Source organism: Podarcis muralis, chromosome 12 (assembly GCF_964188315.1).
Source record: "Podarcis muralis chromosome 12, rPodMur119.hap1.1, whole genome shotgun sequence".
Lineage (NCBI taxonomy): Eukaryota > Metazoa > Chordata > Lepidosauria > Squamata > Lacertidae > Podarcis > Podarcis muralis.
The window spans coordinates 19359548-19382209 of NC_135666.1; the positions used below are offsets into that span (position 1 = coordinate 19359548).

General features: G+C 41.2%; 1 protein-coding gene across 4 annotated transcripts in view; it reads left to right on the plus strand.

Annotated features, from left to right (window-relative positions):
• The window catches only part of NRP1 (neuropilin 1), a 126601-nt gene that overhangs the window by 4332 nt on the left and 99607 nt on the right, over positions 1–22662 (plus strand). The window lies entirely within an intron of this gene.

Consider the following 22662-nt stretch of genomic DNA (forward strand, 5'->3'; position numbering starts at 1 on the left):
GTCTGTGAAGGGAGCCATAGCACCATCTACTGGACAAAAAGCTCCACGGTTTCTTGTTGGGGGTGGGGAAGGGAGATGAAACAGCTGATGAGTGCAAAACTCTGCGCATAAAATGAATCCCTCTGAGGTTTGAATCCATACCAGATCATATGTTTGTGGTAAAGATATTAAAGCAAGTGCTTACTGCATGTCAGGCACTATATAAGATTGTTTTAGATATAATCTTGTAATCCCGCTGTGTCGTTTTTGTTGGAAACATGGATCCATTAGCAGTTATTTCCTCTGAAACTTTTCCCTAAGCCGCTCAGTGACTTGGAGGTTGTGGAACGCCTATGCAGGAACAGTAGGGGAGAAATAAGCATTCGCCTCTGCATTCATGATTGTGCCACTGCTTTAAATGTTCTGAAGTTGCTTAGAAACGTATTGATGCTTAAGGCAAAAGACGTCTGGTTATTTAGAATTTTGCAAGTTCCAGTTCACTCAGTATTGTTTGATGGGAGAGGCTGTACATTCATGGGGCGTTATAATGTATTTTAAGAGCCCAACAACTATACATGCTTTGTTTTGCTGTGCTAGTGCCATAATTGGGGATAACACGTGTGTGGCATGGAGGGGAAATCATCAGTTTTCTTAACTAATATTAACAGAAGTTGTTTTTCATTTTGAGTTGATGAGGCAGTGTGAAGAAAACGTATGGAAGTTAGACTGCTAGGTATTGTGTAGAACAGAAATGAGGAACCTGCGGCCCTCCAGATGTTGCTAAGACACTTCAACCCACTCCAACCCCTTAGAGTGGTTGATAATCAGGCATGATGGGATCTGTAGTCCAGCAACACCCCAATCCCTGATAAAGGGCTTTACCGTGATTAATTCTGATTATAATGGTGCAGGCTTTTCACAGAACTCCGTTTTCATGAGCATAAAAGTGGTTATACATTAAGTTCATGCCTTGTGTCAAAATATATTGTTTGAGAGAAAGGCATGAGATGGACCGCTTAGGCTGTTGTCTGATGGTGAGTGGTGACTGCGGCCTGGCATGAATGCCGTCCGAGCTGGGGACGATCTTATGGCCCTGCACGATCATTGTGGGACAACGCTCCCTCCTCGGTTTGCACAGGTTGCTGGGGGCCTGCATTTTAACGGACCTATCACAGGCAAGCAAGGGCATGTGTTTTGTGTGGTGGAACTGAATGAAGACTTCCGTCCCTAGTCTTTACTCAGCTCTGCTCACTGGATGTATAAAGAAGCCTCACCCAGGCTCATCAATCAGCGCGGTCAGAGCTGGATTCTCCACCCTCCCACCCTATGTAGCATATGGTCCTGCCTGAAGGTGAGCGGGCAGGTTCAGGTCCTACATAAGACCTTGCTATGGAAATATTCAGTTGTCGTATTTGGGGCCAGGGAAGAATTTGCCTGCAGATAAAGTGGGCCCATCTGGTGTCACAACTTGTTGGGTTGGATCCTTAGTCTAGGGGGACACGGGAGTTGAGAGCCCACCTCACCCCTACTTCAGGAAATTGAGGGTACCCTGTTAAAGGGGTCCAGGGGAAGATGCAGTCCAGATGCCCAGACAGTGTGTGATGGGCCATATATGGCACACATCCACACACCCAATGACTGTCCTGGAGGGATCGTCCCTATTTGATGTACATTATAGGGGGATTCTTAACCTAGGATCAACTTGCAAAATGATCAACCAGCAGTTGGGATGGATGATTCAGGGTACATAGCCAATGCCCATGCCAAAGTCTACCTGCATTTGTTACCAATAAAGTTGTGGCCTGTTTGAACCCAATATGTTTGTCCTGTGTGTTTATTGTATCCTTCCATGCTTTGGGTCCTGCCAGCAGTGGGTTCCCTGCACCTGGGCCTATAAGTAGAGCTCTCTGAGGTAATAAGTTCTAATGTAGAACACAACTTTCAGTGGAAGTATTTTGAAGCTCCTCATGTGAGGAGGACTGAACCATCTCAAGCTGTGAATCCTTCAGCCGAACCTTTGTAATGTTTAAACCAACTCTGCGACATATTCAGATTATAGTCCCAGTTTACAGATGGGAATGAAAAGTAATGACTTTTACAAGGCCTTCCAGTGACTTTGTGTCAGAATATGAGCTTGTATAAACTTGCTACTTAGCCACACTGGCTTACTCACGGGGGGGGGGGGGGGAGGCTATTCCCTATTCACAGTCTTACAGAAGTAACAGTGGACTTGTAGCTCTCCAGATATTGTTGGACTACAACTCCAAACATCCCTACCCATTGGCCATGCTGACTGGGGCTGAAGGGTGTTGGATTCCAGTATTTGGAAGGCAAGATATTGCCCAGCCCTCTTTTAGAGCTTGGATGAACAACTCTGGATGCCACAGGTAATCCCCAAGTGGCTATGAGATTCTTTCTGGAAGAATTCCAGAAACCCCGTCTTTGAGAAACTGCTTGGACCATGCTTATTTCAAGGCTTCACTCTTACCCTACTTTCTTTCATGATTGCTACAACCCCACAGAGAACCTCTTGCATCAAATACGAATGTGAGGGTGCCTAAAGAGTTGTCCTTACAGGCTGTTTTCCAGCTGGACAACAGCTTTCCCTTAGAGAGAAAGCAATAGCAATTTCTTCAAGCTGGTGTTTTGAGATAAAAAAAAAAAAGAACAGGATCATTGTAACTATTTAATAATATTATTACATTTCATCATTGCTTTCAGTTCATTTTTATTTTCATATAAGCAGAGATAACTAATTACATGCCACAGAGATGTTAAAACCAAGGACACATTAACAAACGGTGCCAAAAAAGTGTCACCATCCTCTACATGCAACGACTCCTCCTTCATATTGGAGCAGTAGCTTGTTGATCTTTTAAAAACGGGTTTGGATGACTAGCTCTAGAAACCAGTTTAACCATTGCTAGGTAGGGTGGATTAGAAACAGAAATAAATAAATAGTGAGTTCCTACAAATGATGAGCAAACAATCCAAGGCCTTGGAAGAAAGAAGCATGAAGAGGATCGCTCTAGCTGTCCCTGCCAGCTCTCGATCAAAATTTGTCCTTGTGTTGTAGAAAGAACTGATACCAAGATGGGCTTGTTGGAGACAGAGCAGATCATGTTAACATAGTAGGGCATGTAGTATGTTTGCTATGCCTTTCACCCCTGTCCATTTAATTGGGAGGCACAGAAAACTGCCAAGTCCCATCCACTCTACTAAGAAGTGTTGCTGCTAAGCATGTTTGGGAAAGTCCAGGTCAGTTAAGGAGACATCTACAAGGTTTCATTGTCTCCAGCAGATGCTCCCTACGCTTATCTCCCTATACCTTCACAAATTTTTTTTACTTCAATTCTGAGTTGGGAGGAAATGAAAGGGAGGCCTGGGTGGTGGGGCAGTAAACCTCATAATGAGGCAGACCTCATCATTATGTGTCAGTTTTCACAACTGGAGGGGTTCATATTCTGAACCCAAACTCCTGCCACCCATTCTGAAATTCATATCATATTTTTTTTAGATGTTGTGTGTGTGAAGATACGATGGAACTGATTGTATGAACAGACTCTTAGAGGTGTTTGCATCTGAATATTATTCTCTTCTGAAGTTCAGAGAAGAAAATGGGAGATATTTTAATCCTTTAGTGCTTGCAAAATGCTTGTTCAGAGATAACTTACATGCTAATATAGCATGATAATAATAAATGCAGTGGGGGTGGTGTATTATATTGCAACCATTAGGTCAGTCTGTGTAGAGCTGATATACCTAAAACCTCTATAACTTGTCATAGGTGAATTACGCCTCTGGGCAGAGTATGTTTCTTCCTCTCAGCAGAGTATTTGTGCCTTTCAATCCAAGTCTCTGAAACCCGTCTAATTAATGTATCTTTCCCTCTCTAATTGGGCAGTTTCGTTGTCAGGCAAGGATGGGGGTAATTTTATGGGCAGAGTTTAGCTAGACAGAACAGTTTAAATTGACCTTTTGTTGAATGACTTAAATGTTTCCTGTGTTATTTGTGCTCTCTTTTAAATTCAGATCTTTGACTTCCACACTATGACCATTAACTCTGAGTGAGGAGATTTGTGTCAAACCCTTTAGGACCATATTTTCAGGAAAAGTTATTTCTTCATAGGAAACTTTTGAAACTGTATTAGGTCTCAAAGTCCCTTACTCTCTTGAGAAATTCATATTCCTTTCACCAAATGTTGGGTAAGGCAATAGATTAATGTACCAATCAGTCTGTCATGGGATTCTTAGTGTTAAGCAAACTTTTATTTCCTAACTCTAAATTTTCAGTTTATTGTCACAGCTGCAAGTGTGTAATAGTTCAGTCCATTCAATCACTGTTTTGGTTTTTTTAAAGTGCAGTGCTGTAAATTAATATTTATCTGCAGGGAGAAAGAGGTAACAAGTTAATACTTCTGAGAGAGGAAATCTGACAGAAATACAAATGTATTGGAGGAAATTAATGCTGTATTAAAAGGTAAAGGTATCCCTGCCCGTACGGGCCAGTCTTGACAGACTCTAGGGTTGTGCGCTCATCTCACTCTAGAGGCCGGGAGCCAGCGCTGTCCGCAGACACCTCCGGGTCACGTGGCCAGCATGACAAAGCTGCTCTGGCGAGCCAGAGCCGCACACGGAAACGCCGTTTACCTTCCCACTAGTAAGCGGTCCCTATTTATCTATTTGCACCCGGGGGTGCTTTCGAACTGCTAGGTTGGCAGGCGCTGGGACCGAGCAACGAGAGTGCACCCCACCGCGGGGATTCGAACCGCCGACCATGCGATTGGCAAGTCCTAGGCGCTGAGGTTTTACCCACAGCACCACCCGCGTCCCCTGTATTGCTGGGATTCAATTGCCTCTGCCATTCATGTTTTACCTCTACTGAAGAGTTACAAGGACACTGTATGAAAGCCCTTAGTGGTGGCAGTTGATATGGATACACACTGCTTCTGATGAGATTGCAAGAGTAGATCTACAGATTACCTTTGCAAAAAAATAAAACATGTGGGGGGGCATCACTGTTCCTACAATTGCAGTGCTGCCTCCAGGAAGGCACTACTACATCTCTCTCATATGGCTACTGGCAAAATGTATACAAATTCACAGGAAGAACCTCTGGTTTGGAGGCCTCATTAGGTCTACCAGGTCTCCCCAGTTGGGTTGTGAGGCCATTTTGGGCAAACTATGACCCCTGCCCTGCACCTACCTGTGGGGCAGGTAAACAATTGCTTCAGCTGAAAGCAGGGTTTTGATGCCCTGCTTGCAGAGGCATGAGGCATTGATGACAATCTGTTAATAAATAAATAAGCATAATTAAGGGCTTTCTCCCTTATGGATGTCTTTCTGTGCTCCTGCATTAGCATTTTGAGGCAAACATTGGTCTGAGGTTCATCTCACAGCATGGAGTTCCATGTAAAGATCTATGGAGGAAAGTATTACAAGTTTTGAATGGAGTTTTTTTGCTGGGAAAAGAGGCTTTAGTTTCTCCTTACTTAAGACAAAGGTCTTAAGTCCTCCTAGGTTCCACATCAATTCTCACTTACCTGGGAGTGAGTTCCATTCAACTCCACAACACTTATTTCTGAATAGGCATGTACAGGAATGAACCATTAGACCACCAGAACTATCCCAACCTAAAAACAAAGGGCATGAGGTGAAGGTGGTGAATAAAAATTGCCCCAATATTTTATAATTACTATGTCACATATGATCACGAGCGCCTTGTTTACTGTTTTAGATGTAGTTACATTTCAGGATTAATAAATGTTACTATGAGAAATCCATTTCTTTCCTTAACTATTGAATATATTCCACAGGGAGGATGAGTTCAATGACCTCATGATATTATGCATCATATAATTCTCGTGCTGAAAGTTTCTTTGAGCAAGGGGGTCATCTTTCATCATTTGTAGGAACAAAGCTATAATCATAATTAATTAAGCATACTATTAAAAACGAGGACAGAATAACCCAAGAAATATTCTGTAATCAATAGAGTGTGTGGAACAACATACTCAAAGCCTAAAAATTCTAAGTGTAACATATTATAATCAAGATTTTTTTAAAAAATAAAATGATAATGTAATTCTGTACCGCTTTGAACAATAGCTGGAATTACATGTCTGCTTTTAAGTGGAACGAGTCCAAAATTTGGGATCTTTTTGCAGCAGATGAATGTGATGTGCCTAGTGATTACTGTATGTAATTGCAAACATATTTATTATTAATAGCCTATGTTGGTGAACAGAATATAGTTAAAAATGAATGGAGGAAAAGATAAAACATGAGCTTATTACCTCCCTCCCCTCCCACATTTGTTGACAGTTTAAAATGCTTTCAGGGTGAAACTCTACATACTCTACCATTTGTTTGTGCTAATGTCCTACTGCGTACATGTAGTTATCCTGAATCTTGTAAAACTTTATATCTGGATAATAAACAAGAATGCCACTGATTCACAGTGCTTTGAATTTATGGAACTTTTCCGGTTTCCCAGCAATGCAAACTATCAGCATGATAATTTATAATGGTTTGTGACAAATGCCGCTGAGCAAAGAGGTGTGTGGTTACATTCAGATCAGATGTCATCAGCTAGGGAGCAATAAAAATTTCACAGACACTAGGTTAAAAACATTAAGAAAATGAATGTGAAGTTTCAGAAGACAACGTTTTGGAAAGGTGGACGGGGTGAATGGAGAAAGCCAAATGGTGGTTTCCTTCCTAACAAATTATTGACTCTTATTTCCAGAGTTAACAGCATTTTTTTTTTTTACAGGAGTTGCAAAGGCATAATGTCACCGAAGTTTTCGTTACTCTAGTTTCAGTGGCCATAATTTAGATATGCAGAGAGCAATATCATCCTTGTTTGACAATTACTGAGTGTGCATGTTCTGTTGTCAGATCATTTCAAACAGAAAATTCACTTGGATTTGGAAACATTGAAAGTGTAGAAAGAAGGGCTTGATAGTTAATTGTTCTTTAAATTGGTTTTAACAGGGATTAGTTACATGGCTGAGATTAGAGCTGTACAAGGATTGTTATCAATTACAGTTCTTTAGTAGGGGAGAAAGCTATTACAAAATATGTTTGTTTACATAGAAGTAGATGGATTAAAAATCAAAAACAGATGCTACAGTTCTAACTATTAACAGGAAATCCACTCAGTGTATTTACCATCCTGCAGAAATATGGATAACATAATTCTGTTGTAAACCAGTATCCATAAAAGTCTGAATCCCATCAAGTAAGCAATTGGCTCTGGTCCTGGTATAGGTTTTTGAAAGCAGAAAGTTGTGTTGTACATTAGTATTTTCACTATCTTGTCAAACCCTCCAACATGCTTCAGATGAAGATAGGGACATTTCTCATTCCCCCCCCCCCCTGCCACCAATTGACCCTCCTCAACCCCCCATTTTTTGTCGTCCCCCCCCCCAACATTTCTACCACCACTACATCAATAGCACACAAGCTCTACACCAGGCATAGGCAAACTCCAGCCCTCCAGATGTCTGGGACTACAATTCCCATCATCCCTAGCTAACAGAACCAGTGGTCAGGAATGATGGGAATTGTAGTCCGAAACATCTGGAGGGCCGGAGTTTGCCTATGCCTGCAATCTACAACCCTTAATCCTGGTTTTATTTTATACTTTTGTAGATTTACAAAAAGAAAAACACAAATCAATAAGTCAGTTTTAGAAACAGTTTGCAAGTTTAGACATAGATACACAAAGCTTTTGGGGGGAAAATAAAAAAATAAATCAAGACTTCTTGCACTCATCTCCACTCCCCCTTTCTTCCTACCCAGGGCAGCCCTGCTCTCTGCCTGCACCTCAGAGCCAGTGTGTCACACAAGGTTGGGCCTTGGTGGCAGCAGGAACCTGTCCTCTTCACCTGCTCTCTGAGCTATCAAAGGGAGGAGGCCAGCAGCAGTGGCCCTGGAGAGGCAATAGGATGTCCCCTCACAGCCGCCGCTTCAGCCACTGCCATCGCTCAGGACAAGTGCTGGCTCATCCTCCTGCCAAGCTCAGTGGTGGCGGTGCTGGTGCGGAAATGCAGACATTCCTGGATCAAATCAGAAGCCAGGATGACTTTCATAATTCCAGGAAAATAGGAACACTTGGAGGGTACGGAGTATGCACCAATTAAAGGCCAGTTCCCTTGCCAAACTGCTATTGAAGAATATGGGTTAAGAGGATCCATGTAGAGTTCGGCATATGGTGAACAGGTATAGGTGAGCCAGGACACTCTTAGTAGTGTTGTTCCCAAAGTTCCCCATATGTTCACTAAGACCTTTGGTGTGGCATCACTTTCCTTTTGGAATGTGATTCCAATATTGACATTTAGGCACCTACTTTAAACTCAGCTGTTCATGCTGGCTTACCCTGAGAGGTGATCCAGCGATGTAGATATATTAATCTGATCTGTGATGTATTTTGTACTAACTTTATGTATGCAGTTTCTTTATTGATTTTTATGCTGTTCACCGCCATGGTATATATATTTTTCTTAATGTTGGGTTTATAGAAACTTTTGCAAATAGGAACTGTGAATTCTTCCCTGGCTCATTTAAAAAAACCACAACCTGAGACAGAGAATAATTTCTGTGTCTTGCCCTCTTTATCAGTGATCTGTTTAGTTCCCTGAAGCTTGTATCCAAGCCAGAGTTTGGAGAATTTTATTGGAACCTCTTCTTGCTGCAGACAGCTGCCCCATTCACAACAGGAGACTTGAGCCTTCTAAGACCCTCTAAGGAATAACCCTGTAAGAACCTTGTTCCCTGTGGCCCTGACAAGACTGCTAGGGCAGAGAGCATAAATATCAGATATGCTTGAGTTCCACCACCTCTCATTTTACAAATTAAATCCGGGCTGTACGTTTAACTATATACAGCACATTTCTGGAATGGGCCCAACTCATCAGGCAGTCTGCTTTGTGCAGCCTAGCTGCCCTGTCCTTACCATTTACTTACCACTACTCTAATTTATAAGTCATACACAAAATGTAATTAATGCCAGTCAACCTTACTTTTTAAAAATTAAAAAATGGGTCCTGTCAAACAAACCTGATTTCATGATTTGATGAGATTAAAGTTGGGCTGTTGATAGTAACAGAGTTCATGTAACATCTTTTTTACTTGTCCACAATAATATATATGGTATGTTGCTATTGTTTAGTACTTTAAAGTTTTTTTGTTTTTTAAGAGTCCCACCATCTGCTGTTGAAGGCAGTTTCAAAGCTGCTATGCTTTGATGCTGTTGTGGAATGGAATACAACTCCATAAAGTCGTATTTCGTGTGAATCTCATTCTAAATAGGATTATCGTAATAGAATTGTAGATGGCCATCTGGTCTAACCCCCTGCAATGCAGGAATCTCAGCTAAAACATTATTATCATGACTATATGAATATGCTTGGATTTATTTTGTTTTGCTGCTATTGTGATTGTCTTTCAAAAATTCATGGTCCCCGACAAATTGTATTCCCTTTTGAAAGTGCAGAGCCTGCTGTCCCATTCGGTGACTGAAAGCAGATTGCATCTTCTATGTTCTGGAAGTACAAAGTTCCAGAGGATTTAGCCTCAAATACTCTCCATCTGTATAGACCTGTCCAAATGTTAAGTTGGAGATATCCTGCTCTTGGTGCTGCCAAGGGTTAATGGCACATGCAAAAGCCTTCTCTGCAATGGCCCATTGGTTATGGAACTTCCTCCCCGTGGAGCTGCATCTGTCATTAAACTCTTTTCATCGGTTAGTCAAGACACACCTTTTTTGCCTAGGCTTTCAGGAGCAGGGGCATTATTTACATCAGGTTGTTTCCCCTCCATGCATGTCCAAAGTCTGTTTCGGGGGGGGGGGGCAATTCGGCCCGCCAGTCGGTTTAATCCGGCCCCTGTGGCAGTTTATTTCCTGGGGTAAAATCCTAAGAAACCCTCAACAACTTCAACCCTAAAACTTTGGTTGGCCCTTTGGTTGGCCCTCACGGCCCTTCACTTCATGAGATCTGGTCCTCTTTGAAAAAAGTTTGGACACTACTTCTTCATTGTTGCAATATTTGTGTTTTATTTATGGTTTTAAATTATGCTTTCATGTTGTTTAATATGTTTTATTGAATGTATGCATCCCACCCTGGTACCTTTCAGTGAAGAGCAAGTAACAAATTCAGATAAATAAGCACCTTAGTTTTAACCACCTTAGTATACCACCTTTGTAAGACCTTCAACCTAGACCCTACTTTATGTCCTCATTGATCCTTGAAATACATCCAGTTGGAACCAGGGTCTTTTCAGCAACTTTGCAATAGTTAGAACTATTTTGGGTTACAAGGAAGAGCTTCCAGGCTTAAAAGTATGGTTTTTAAGGCAAATGGACACCTCTCATTTGAGAGATAAAGTACAGGTACTGCCTAGAACTTTGGTAATTTAAGACTTAGACCTATTTTACCTGGTGCCCTTTAGAAGTTTTGGACAACAACTACCATCAAACTCATTCAACATGGCCTGTGGTCAGGGAGGATAGGCGTTGTAGTTCAGCAACATCTGAAGGACCACAGGCTTTCTATGCCTGGTCTCATACTTTAGCAAGTGTACACACTGAGTTGTCCTGTACAATAATACCTCATGAAACCTTCAAATGAATAAGGGATGGGGAGCAGGGCTTGCTGCCACGATCTTGCTTCTCTGCACATGAACATCTTCACTTACCCAACATCTAACGTCTATTTAAGGGCTTATTTCTCCCGCTTACCCTGAAACATTACGGTGAAAGATTAATAGCCCATAAGGTATTCAGATAACAGGAGACTCTAGTGGATCATTAAAAAGACTATAGGAGTATTTGCCCTTGTTTTATAGGGCAAATACTTGTCTGCTTGCCTTCTAAAGACAAGAGGTTCTAAAGATAGTTCAGGGTAATTTTCATATGGCTCTGAGTGTAAAAGAGAGTTGAAAGATGTTGGGAATTATATTGTGCTCCTGATTACTGCCTTTAATAAGCACTCTTTTGTTGCTCATCCAAGCTTTTAGCCGCTGTGAAAAGCCTCCATTGTCAAACTATTTAAGTGGCTTTTTGCTGAGTAGCCTGGTCTACACTGAACTTCTGCAAGGAAAAAAGTGTTGAGCAAATTACAGCCAACTACTGTCCCTGAATGCCTCCTACTTGAGCAGGTATTTTCTTTCGTTTGTTTTAGATGAATGAGCCAAGGAACATTTTAATATGGTGGTAGTAGTGCATTTAATAACTCCCCGACCACTTAAACTGGCATACTCACATCATCTGATTGATTTCAGCAGAGCCTAAACACAACTGTGCTGGCTGTAAGAGGGATCTGCACTTGTTTGTAACTGTTGCTTCTTTTTCACAAGTATGTTGCTTATATCAGTGCATTTGCTTATAATCAATGGAGCTGAAGGAAAGGTTGGTGTTAAATTGGTATAAGAAGAATACTTTCAATCAAGACTAAGTTGATGTTTATAATATAGACCACACAAGGCCTGGTGTGAACAAGGATGTCAAGAACACTTTTTAAAAGGCAGAACAAAAGGTCAGGGTCTCTTTCCAAACTGAAATATATAGTAATTGGAATCCTTCCTTCCATATGATTGTGCTTCTTAGTGTTGATTTAATTTAAACAACCTTTTCCTCCACATGTTAAAAAAAAGAGGTTTGTTTGCTTAAAATGTTAACTTGTTGCAGTCTATGCCTGCTGATGATTACAAGGAATCAGTCTGCATAGTACTGGTTGATAAATAGAATTAATCTCTTATTTGATGTTGTTAATAGTCTTTAAATACCATATGCTTTGCAATATTCTCTATTTTTATGTCTCTGTGTGTAAGTATTATATAATAATATGCACAAAGACTTACAAACAGGAGTGTATTTTGTACACACACACACATATATATCAGTTTCTTCAGGAGTTCCAGAAGTAAATCTAGCAATTAAGCTATAATAGCCATCTTAAGGCTGATAATTAGGTATAAGAAAGAACATGAGAGAGGATTAGCGTTCAGATCATGTTCCAAATGCTTCTTAATTGGCTGTTTGTAATCAATCCTGATTGCAGGAGGCTGTGATTTGGCAGACAAAAAGAATTTTTAAAGTTTTTAATACTATTTTCCCCTTTAGTTGACTTGGATGTAGTATTTAGGTCAGGATCCAGGGGGTATGATATCAAACCAAATGTATTTGCCAGCTATGGGAATGGTTCAAAAGAACATGAAAAGTTCCTCTAAAGCTATTTATTTGAGATTTAAATATTGTATTCCTCTGAGCTTACTCAAACGAGTGAGCTGAACTCAGGCAAAGTCTTACAAAATGTTTTGAAATTCAAAGTCTCAAGGTGATTTTTGTCTGCCGTTGGCTTATGGTTTCATTAAAGTCCCATCGGTAGCTCTTGGTTATATTCACAGTAATGGTGAGTTCTTAACATTAAATAAGAAAAACAATTATTCAAACAGAGATGCCAAATGCCTTCCTGCTACCATTAGGAAAAAGAAATATCTGGTCACAGGGTTAACAAGATCTATGGACCGATCCTGTGAATGGATTTTCCATCTCTGTGGCAAATTGCCCAACCTCCTTGGTATATTTTCTATTAGAACCTACAATCTAAGTTGGAGGCCAGGATCATCATGCAGTGAGTTTCTCATCCACCAAAAACATGGATTTGTCCCTGTAGCAGACAGTCCAATTTAGGGAAGCTTGTACTCTATGCAACCAGAACTCTCCTATATATTTCCTAAAAAGGATCACTCAGGATATCCTAGCCTTAGCAGAGTCCTTCAAGTGATGCTTGGTATCATCTAGAAAGCTTGTTCCATTGCTGGAACAAGTTGTGAAGATTTTCCTAATTTATGCATTGCACCTATTGCCTATTACTCGCATTGTTTTTCCACTTCTTTGCACACATTTGAGCAGCTGTATCCACCTACAACACTAAACACCACCTTTCATGACACTGAAATAGCAAAGAAGTTGTTACTTCTAAGCTCAGGTATGAGTTGTGAATTATGTACCGTATTGGAAAAGCTATACAAAGGCAATTCTTTAGCTAAAAGCTCTCTTTCCCAATTCAAATCCATCTCCATTAAAAAAAAAAAAATTAAGGGAGAGACGTAAGATGGCTTTTCTCAATAGGTACATCTCCCAGTTGCTGAGTGTTTTTTGACATTCCCACAAAACCCGTAGGGATTTTGTGTCACAGCCCTACAAACTTTTATCAATGTGTATATTCATATCTGGGCTCAAATCCAAAATGTCTGTACATAGATTTATAATAGACAATGCGAGCTATTCTATTACAAAACAGGCTGCCAAATACTATAAGTCAAAGCACTTTTCTAACTTCTCTTAAATATTTCCTAGAGACAAAGTGCAAAAGTGAAAGTCTTAACACTGCATTGTGGTTGGAGATGAGCAGCTGCACTTTATGCCATACGCAGAGAGAGAGATCCCAGTGCATTTGGTGATGAAGCCAAACGGTAGTTTAGAGGCTTCTCACATCAGCAAATAAGCAGCGACCACCACAAGGGCATAAACGCTCATCTAAACATCACCACAGAATCAAGACAGGGAATAATCTGTCACCCCTTCCACCTCTGCCAATTGCTCTTTCCCTTTTTTTCCAATCTTAAGTTCAGTTCACCCCATATCTGTACCAGGTTCCAAACTCTTTTACGTACCTCGGGTTTCATACGCTTCAGGTTACAGACTCTACTAACCCAGAAATAGTACCTCGGGTTAAGAACTTTGCTTCAGGATGAGAACAGAAATTGTGCTCTGGCAGCACGGTAACAGCAGGAGGCCCCATTAGCTAAAGTGGTGCTTCAGGTTAAGAACAGTTTCAGGATAAGGACGGACCTCTGGAATGAATTAAGTACTTAACCCGAGGTACCACTGTATTTTATTTTAAGAAACTCTCCATCAAAATACATATGCCTATTTGTGTGCATTTATCCTAATATATGCATTTTTGCAAGCAGTTCTCCGTAATACAAAGCATATTTGCGCATTTCCATCCCTTTTTGTGCACACTTTTCCCCAGTACGTATATGTTTTTTGGCTGAATAGCTAGAAAATTGAGAGAAGCATGAATTTTGAAGGACAACTGCCTTTTTATTCATCTATTGATTGGAATCTTTATCCCTAGTCTAGAGCAGGGCAGGTAAGGTCAGATGGCTGTTCCTTTTCAGGGTGGTGGCATAAGCAATGCAAGCTGGTGAAAAGACATCATCCTTGGAGGAGTTTGGATTTGATATCCCGCCTTATCACTACCATAAGGAGTCTCAAAGCGGCTAACATTCTCCTTTCCCTTCCTCCCCCACAACAAACACTCTGTGAGGTGAGTGGGGCCGAGAGACTACAGAAAAGTGTGACTAGCCCAAAGTCACCCAGCAGCTGCATGTGGAGGAGCGGAGACGCGAACCCGGTTCCCCAGATTACAAGTCTACCACTCTTAACCACTACACCACACTGGATGGGTATTCATCAGCCACTCCTTCTGGTTCTCAAAAGGTTGCTTCCTTGCTTGTGCAGAGGGGAAAGTTGCCCACCAGTCGTTCTCTCTGCAGACCCCACAATGGCACATGTCTCTTGTTGCCTCCTTCTGCCAACGTAGGGCATTTTTAAAGGGCTGCAGCTGCAGCTGTTCTCCACCTTCTGGACAACAACAACAAAAAAACCCTTTTATCTTTGTTAATGCATAGGGAACCAATCATTTGGAATGTGTAGTGATTTAAAAAAGATGAGGGGGAAAAGTTATCTAAACTAACAAAGCAAAACAAAAGAAATGAAGTGGTAATTCTATCCATAGGAGACATGTTACTGCTTAAGAGAAGAGCGTATAAAAGGCTCGATTCTAACTGAAAACGGAGCAGCAAATGCCATCCATTTGCAAGTAATTTCAAGTACAGTGCTTATTGTCTTTATGGAACTAGTCCGTTCTGCATTAGCAGTGTTCCCCCAGAGAGCTGTGAACCTAACAGCAACGACACAGTAATGGTTGTGTTCTCATGTGAGGAGGGGACTGGGATCACTTTAAAGGCATCTTGGGCAGTTTGAACTTGTAGACCCATTACTCCCCCCCCCCCAAAGGCTGCTCCTGGTTGGAAGTATCTGGCACATAACTTCTTTTCCACTGTGCGGTTTCTTTTGTTTTAATGACATGTCTGGTTTTGCTTTGGTGTGGATTTGCTTGTGTGTGTTAAGAGTTTTATTTATTTATTTTGCTAAGCGATCAACTTTGGCGCACCCTCTAGTATCGTGTTTTTTTCTCTTTTTGCAGGGAGGAGGGGTGCTTCTCAGAGCAGTTGTAAAAGGTGTCATATGTAGGTGCCTGTGTAAATGTTTTGTTTGTTTTTTAAAAAACACCCTTCTTTCCCCTGCATTTTAACGCCTCTTTAAACTGACCCGAAGGATTCTATTCAAAGTAAATGCCAAGTGAAGAAAATGAGAAAACAAGATAAGTAGGAGCAGCTACCTGAAAGCAGTTCTGCTGTTGTGTTTGAGGCTGATGAGGGCTAGGGGATAAATACGCTGGATGAAATTCGGAGTATATGGTTAGTGATCATTATGTAAAGATAATTGTTGAATGGGTTGTATAGGTTTATCTGAGGTGGAGCAGCTGATGGGAAGAATGACCCAACTTCAATGAGAAAAGGAAGGGGACGACAGAGGATGAGATGGTTGGATAGTGTTCTCGAAGCTACCAGCATGAGTTTGACCAAACTGCGGGAGGCAGTGGAAGACAGGAATGCCTGGTGTGCTCTGGTCCATGGGGTCACGAAGAGTCAGACACGACTAAACGACTAAACAACAACAACATGATTCTGGACAGAGTTGTGATATTATGTCCCATAGTCAGTGCCTAAACATGAGATGTGGCAAAGAGACATTTTACCTGGGCCTCTGAAGATCAAGGGACACCTGGCCTGGGCTGGAAGCCAGTTACCAGGAAGACACATTGTAGACTAGATCGTATGTCATACTTGAGGGTATTTATGCAAATTTACTTCCCTTTATCTTTATGACTATCTTATAAGATCTTGTGAGATTTGTGGGAACAAATTAAATGTGAAAAGTTTGCACATTGAGACTAAAAGTCCTAACCACATACACCTCATATGCGCTGATTGTATTAATGAATTGGGTGTTAGCCACACCACCCTTAATTTGAAGTGGGGAGGTGAGTAAGAGGGAAGAAATAATAAAGATATTTATCCATAGTGTGAAGGAAAAAATACCAGGTGCTAGGGTCACGCAATGAAGATGAATGTTAGGAGAAGGCAGGTAAGGGGAAGTGCTCCTTAACTGTGGAATGGATTACGGCAATATGTGATTATAGCCACCAATTTAGCTTTAAAAATGAGATTAGATTAAGAAATCTGTCAATGGTTACTAGTCATGGTGGCTGTGTAGTATTCTGATCATTTCAGGATCAGAAATGACATCCCTCTCTGATGCTGGTTGCTAGGAAGCAGTGGTGGGAGGGAGCTGTTGTGCTTATGCCCTGCCTGGTTGAGTTTCCAATGGGCATCTGTTTGCCCATTGTGGGGAAAAGGATGCTGTGCTAGATAAGCCTTTGGTCTCATACAACAGGGCTGCTACTGTGGCTTCATGTAGCTTTGGAAAGGTAAAAGACCAATCCAAGGCTGGAAAATAAATTTACTCTTCTAAAAAAATAATTGGTAGGAGAGCTGTCTGGAGCAAGATAGACACTCAAACCCTGTTGAAAACCAAGATATAAGTGTGCACTGGAATGTTTAAATCCCATTTATTTTGACAGGTTGAGCTTCTCTCATGGTGTGAGTGCAGAAAAACTCCCTTCTATTAAAGGCACTAGAGTCAGTCCCTGTGTGATGAGTAGCTGCCTGATTGTACCTTTAAATGTTCAGATACATGTAACAAAACTGTTATAACAGTTGTACCTTGGTTCACGAATGCCTCGCAACTCAAACGTTTTGGCTCCCAAATGCTGCAAACTCTGAAGTGAGTGTTCCGGTTTGCAAATGTTATTTGGAACCCGAACGTCCGACGTGGCTTTGGATTGAGTGCAGGAAGCTCCTGCAACCAATTGGAAGCCGCACCTTGGTTTTCTAACGTTTTCAGAAGTCGAACAGACTTCCAGAACAGATTCCATTCGACACCCAAGGTACGACTGTATTTCTGTTCTTCTTTAAATACGACAAGCTTTTTCAGATAAGGCATGCTATGTAGTTATGATGCTCTCCTTATAGTAGTGTTAAACTTGCATGGGGATACTGGTTCAATGCTTTCCAAAGGAAAAAGGTCTCTGCTCAGTCTCTTCCTAAGAGATCGCAGTTTATTCCCTGTTCCCCGATGTGGCCATAAATGCAAGCATTGTCAGCCTAATCCTGAACACAATACAAGAAATGCTTTGCATGTGTGAGTTGTCTGTATTTGTGCCTGGGTGGGCTACTATAGGGGGGAGATTATGGAATGTTCCTCCTGCAAAGCTCTGAGGATGTGGGATCCCAGATTCTTCTTATGGTTTAGCTGGAAGAAGAGAGACAACCTCCCACCCACCCCTTTCTATTGCAAATAATTGGGAAGCTATGAATCAGCCTGTTGTTTTTACTTAAGTAGGGTACAGGAAAGAACTTTATAAAATTAGGGTTCTGTCTTTCTGTCAGGCAGCTGTAACTTTTTACCATATGGCATCTCATGATCTGAATTCTTTTTAAATGTCAGAGAAAATTACTCTTCTTTGTAAAGGACCTATAAAGGATTTTTTTGGGACTCTGAAAGAAGGAGAAATTGTGATGATGACGCAGCTATCTTCTACATCTTTCATTCTCCAGTTTGCTGCTTGTTACCAGGAGTATAGGCAGCTCACTTACAATGAGCCAGACCACTGGTCAGTCTAGCTCAGTGCTGCCTAAACTCAGTAGCAGCAGCTCTCCAGGATTTTAGGCAGGGACCTCTCCCAGCCCTACCTGGAGATGCCAAGGGTTGGGTATGGGACCTCCTGCATGCAAAACAGATGCTCTACCACTAATCTACAGTTCTCCCTTTTTTCTATAAAAAGAATGTTTGGATTTAGTCTTCTAGTACATTCATCTTGATGAAGGAATACTTTCTCACCCGTTAGTAGACATACATTGCCACTATATGTTCTGAGTGATGCGGGTGGCGCTGTGGTCTAAACCACTGAGCCTCTTGGGCTTGCCGATCAGAAGGTCGGCGGTTCGAATCCCCACAATGGGGTGAAGTCCCGTTCCTCTGTCCCAGCTCCTGCCAACCTAGCAGTTCGAAAGCACACCAGTGCAAGTAGATAAATAGGTACAGCTGCAGTAGAAAGGTAAATGGTGTTTCTGTGCGCTCTGGTTTCCGTCACTGTGTTCTGTTGCGCCAGAAGCAGTTTATTCATGCTGGCCACATGACCTGGGAAGCTGTCTGTGAACAAACGCCAGCTTCCTTGGCCTGAAAGCGAGATGAGCGCCGCACCCCATAGTCGCCTTTGACTGGACTTAACTGTCCAGGGGTCTTTTACCTTTACCTTTTTACCTGCTGAGTTGAAGTAGCAGCATATAAGATTGGACACACAACATCCCTGTTCAGGAGATCATATCTTGGCTTAATATGCAGAAGACTGCATGATCGCCATCATTTCCTTCCTTCCTTCTCAGCATTCTGTGATATGCTGCTAAATCTTTAATTAACCACAGTTTAACTTCCTCTTTCATCCCAACTGGGAAACTATGGTTTCCAGAGTTAACGTTGGTTTAAGATCCTTGCTTTTTCTGAACCTGGTGACATTAGTTTCCTTGTTTGCGCGAAGCAAGAAATTATGGTTAATTGAAGATGTCTGGGTTTATCACAGAATAATGAGAAGGAAGAAAGAAATGGCCTGTGTACACAGGCACAAAGCTTGTTCCTGGCTCAGTTTATTAAGGTAGAAAAGGGTCATCTTGATGAGGTCAGTGGCTCCAGCACTAGTGCAAAGGGATGTTTCTCTTTCCTCTGGCATGGGACCCAAATCTTCTCTTTCCCCCTCCCCCCCCCTTGCATTCCAACAGCTGAAGCAGCAGAAGAAAAAGACAGTTTTGGCAGTTTTAAATATAAGTATATGTTTATATGGGTGCCTGTTCACTGATGAGCCACAGCTATCTCCTAAGAAAGCTTCTGGGCTCACTAGCGTAAGAAAGGGAAAGACATTTAATCTTTTGCTGTCTGGAGCTGTTTTCTTGCTTCCCACTCTCATCTCTTTGTATTTTCTGAAAAGGCCTTGTTGCAGCAACCCTTGAGTACAAGTCAAACTCTGATGAAAGCAACTTTCAGTGGCTGTAACAGCATCCTCCTTCTCCGCCTCCCCCAACCGCCTCTTGATTGCTGTAGACATCTGCCTTTGTAAACACCGTGTCAGAGTCCAGCAGAGATGTTTTATACTCATTGTTCCTCCAAAATAAATAAAAGAGGCACAGACGATATGAACTGGATGAAGACATCCCATTGCTAATAACTGAGCCATGTTTGTAATTGCTAATAACTAAGCTATGTAGCAGTCTGGGAACACTGCGAAAATGTCGATCTGGGCTGAGTAAAATGACACAGATGGCAACCTTATTGCATATTTCTCTGAAGCCGAAGCTGAAATTTCACTTGGGAGGTGGGGGGAAAGAACACCATGCTTTACAGACACATTCATATTGGTTTCCAGACTTCAGTGAAGCAACACAATTATTTTTAAACCTTACGTGATATTCATGCTACCCAGAGAATGAAGTGCACTTGGTAGATGTTACTTTTCACTTAATAAAATCAATAATTTGTTGTTGTTGTTGTTTTGCTGCCATAGCAAGGGCAGTTGTCTGATATTGTGATCAAAGGCAAGAAAGAAACACTTGATGAGCAAATCATACTATGGTGCTGTCATTTTCAGAGGGCCTAACTACAAGTGCTGTTTCTGCATGCTAAGAATTACTGCTCAGCAAGGAACATGGAATGTGTCCCAAATGAATGGCATCTGTCTTTGGTGTGAGCGTGGGCAGTTCTTAGATGGTTTGGAAATGGTTTTAAACTTTTTTAAAAACAATTTTTTAGATGTTTTAAATATGTTTTTAGTTGATTTTGAATTGTACTCTTTTAACATCTTGCTTTTTATCATTCTGGGCTCCTTTGCATGGAAGGGCAGAACACAGATTCATAAATAAAACAAAGTCATGCAGATTGCACACCTCTGTTTGCAATTAATATGCTTCCAAGACTCTTATTTGTATCCTGATGCTGACACTGCCTTTTGTTAGGCTTTGAAAAAAATCAGCAGCACCCTCTATTAAGCTGCAGCTTGAAGTCGCCTTTAAAAAATTGAAATGGTGTTTTATTTTAAAAATAGCGGATGTCAGAGCTTCCTTTTTATCAAAGAAAAACAACGCTGTGTCTTAAGAAGACCTTTCCTGTTTATCAGATATAAAGTTGCCTTGAAAATGTCTAGTCTGCTGTAGACTTGGCCTTTCGAAAGTAAAATGATAAAGGGTAACTTGTATTGGTGTTAACTTGAAGTTACATGTCAGGGATGAGGTCTGAGGACCCATCAGCCCCATCCAGTTTGGCCAGTGATCAGGGATGATAAGAGTCCACAAACATCTGTAAGGCCACAGGTTCCCCATCCCGGCTATATAACATGAGAACATAGTGGGTAGGGAAATCCAGAAAATAATAGTGCCGTGCCCCCTTTCAAAGGAAGAGAAAAAAACTCACTTTTTAAAATCAGGTTTATGGGGGGGAAGATCATTAATTTAAAGCTTCTGTTCTCCTGCCTCTATACAACAATAGCACTATTAAACCCCACATATGCTTCACTAAATTCTGTTTCTTATGCCAAGTTATTGATAACTCATGTCAGTTTTAAGACACTAAAACCTAAAGGATTTCATTTTCTGCAGTTTTAGGTTATGAATACAAAGAGTGCTAGATAAGCCAGGGCCCGCTTGTTCTAATGCTCCACATTAGACATTTTAAGCTGTTAATTTTCAGGACTTTATTTTTTTAATCAGCCATAAATAATAAATAAATCACGTTTTGGATGCAATCTATTCTAGGAGCAAATTGCTTAAGACACTTTGCTTAAGAAATTAGAAAAACAGCATCGCCTTTCGAAAGATGTAAGAGTAAAATGGTTTCTTAAGTGCCTTCTTACACTATTTATAAAAGCAAGATCAACCATGGATCTAAAAGTAAATCTAACCCATGTGTTGCAATCTGAAAACGAATAAAAATATATTTAGCTGTTGCCAAGCCTATGCCAATTGCAATGAAAATAATGGAAGCATAGGCTATGTTCTCAATAGCACACTCCACTGGCTCACTTAAGTTGCACCAGCTGAAAATTTGAACCACACTTGAATACAGCATTTGCAGTGACTAATGTCCTGGCCTTGACTTCTTCATGTGTGGCAATTTGTATTTAACATGATTTCTACTGAACCCAGACTAGTAGGTTAATTGTGATCATGTTTCCTAACTGAAGGTAGCAACATGCTTTACAATTATAAGCACTTGCTAAACAGAAAACGGAGAGATTAAATGGCCTTTCCCAGATGGTTCAATGTTAAAGGGGAAAAGAAGAAAAAACTTCCTCTCTTTTCCAACACATGAAAGAAACAGGACACGAAATTAATTTTGCAGATTCCAAATTGCTCTTTAACATGGAACATCACCACAAGAGAATAATCATGGAAGCCATCGAGATAGAGAAACACCCTCACAACATGAACAAGCGTGACGACACATCCCGCTTGCCAGACATCTGGAAATTAGCCCTCCCCACAAAAACTGACACCAGAGCCAGAGGCACACAGAACGCCATCACCAATCAACCACACCAGACCCAAACCCAGACCCTCTCCACAGATAAATTACAGACACCATCCAGTAGCCAAACCATGGTGGCACCTCCGGATGCTGCACCCCCCTGCAATCCCTACACAGATCTGGCTGGCACAGGCCACAAAACCACAGCTCGCCCCTATACACGAAGCCAAGCCAGAGCACAACTAAGTGCAGTACAGCCATCTTCTCAGAAAAACTCTTCACAAAGTTCAAGAGGTCAAGACACAAAGGCCTTAGCAACTAATCCACACCTAATGACCCACCTAAGTGGTACTCAGGATATCACTCAAGAAATCACTCAAGATATCCCTCAAGTAATTAAGGAACAAAAGAAGAAAAGGCACACTAGCCTGGGAACTTCCTCTCTGCCCAGAACATTGGAGGCCACACCTCCTCAACAGTATTTATAGGAACTCAAACACTGAGATCCTGCTCTGTTCCAGTAACAAGAAGCCGAAAGCACCAGCCTGAAGATGACGAGTGAGACCTCGTCGAAACGTCGCCTAGACACCCCATCTTTTACACGGGAAGACACCCGAGGACACCAAAACCTGCATATATATATATATATATATATATATATAGTTGTGCCATGATATATATATCTCACTATTATTCATGGCAGAACTAGCCATTACTAGAAGAGTACAGAAAGCTTTCGTGCCCCAAAAGAGTTTATTCCAAATAGCCCACTTTTGATATGTTTTACGTTAATGCAGAGTTTGAGAAAATTCACTGTGTCAATGTGTCTCTGTGTATTTCCTAAGGATCTTTCTCAAAGATTTTAAATAGTGTATACAGAAATAATTTTTGCCCCCTTCTCAAATAGCATA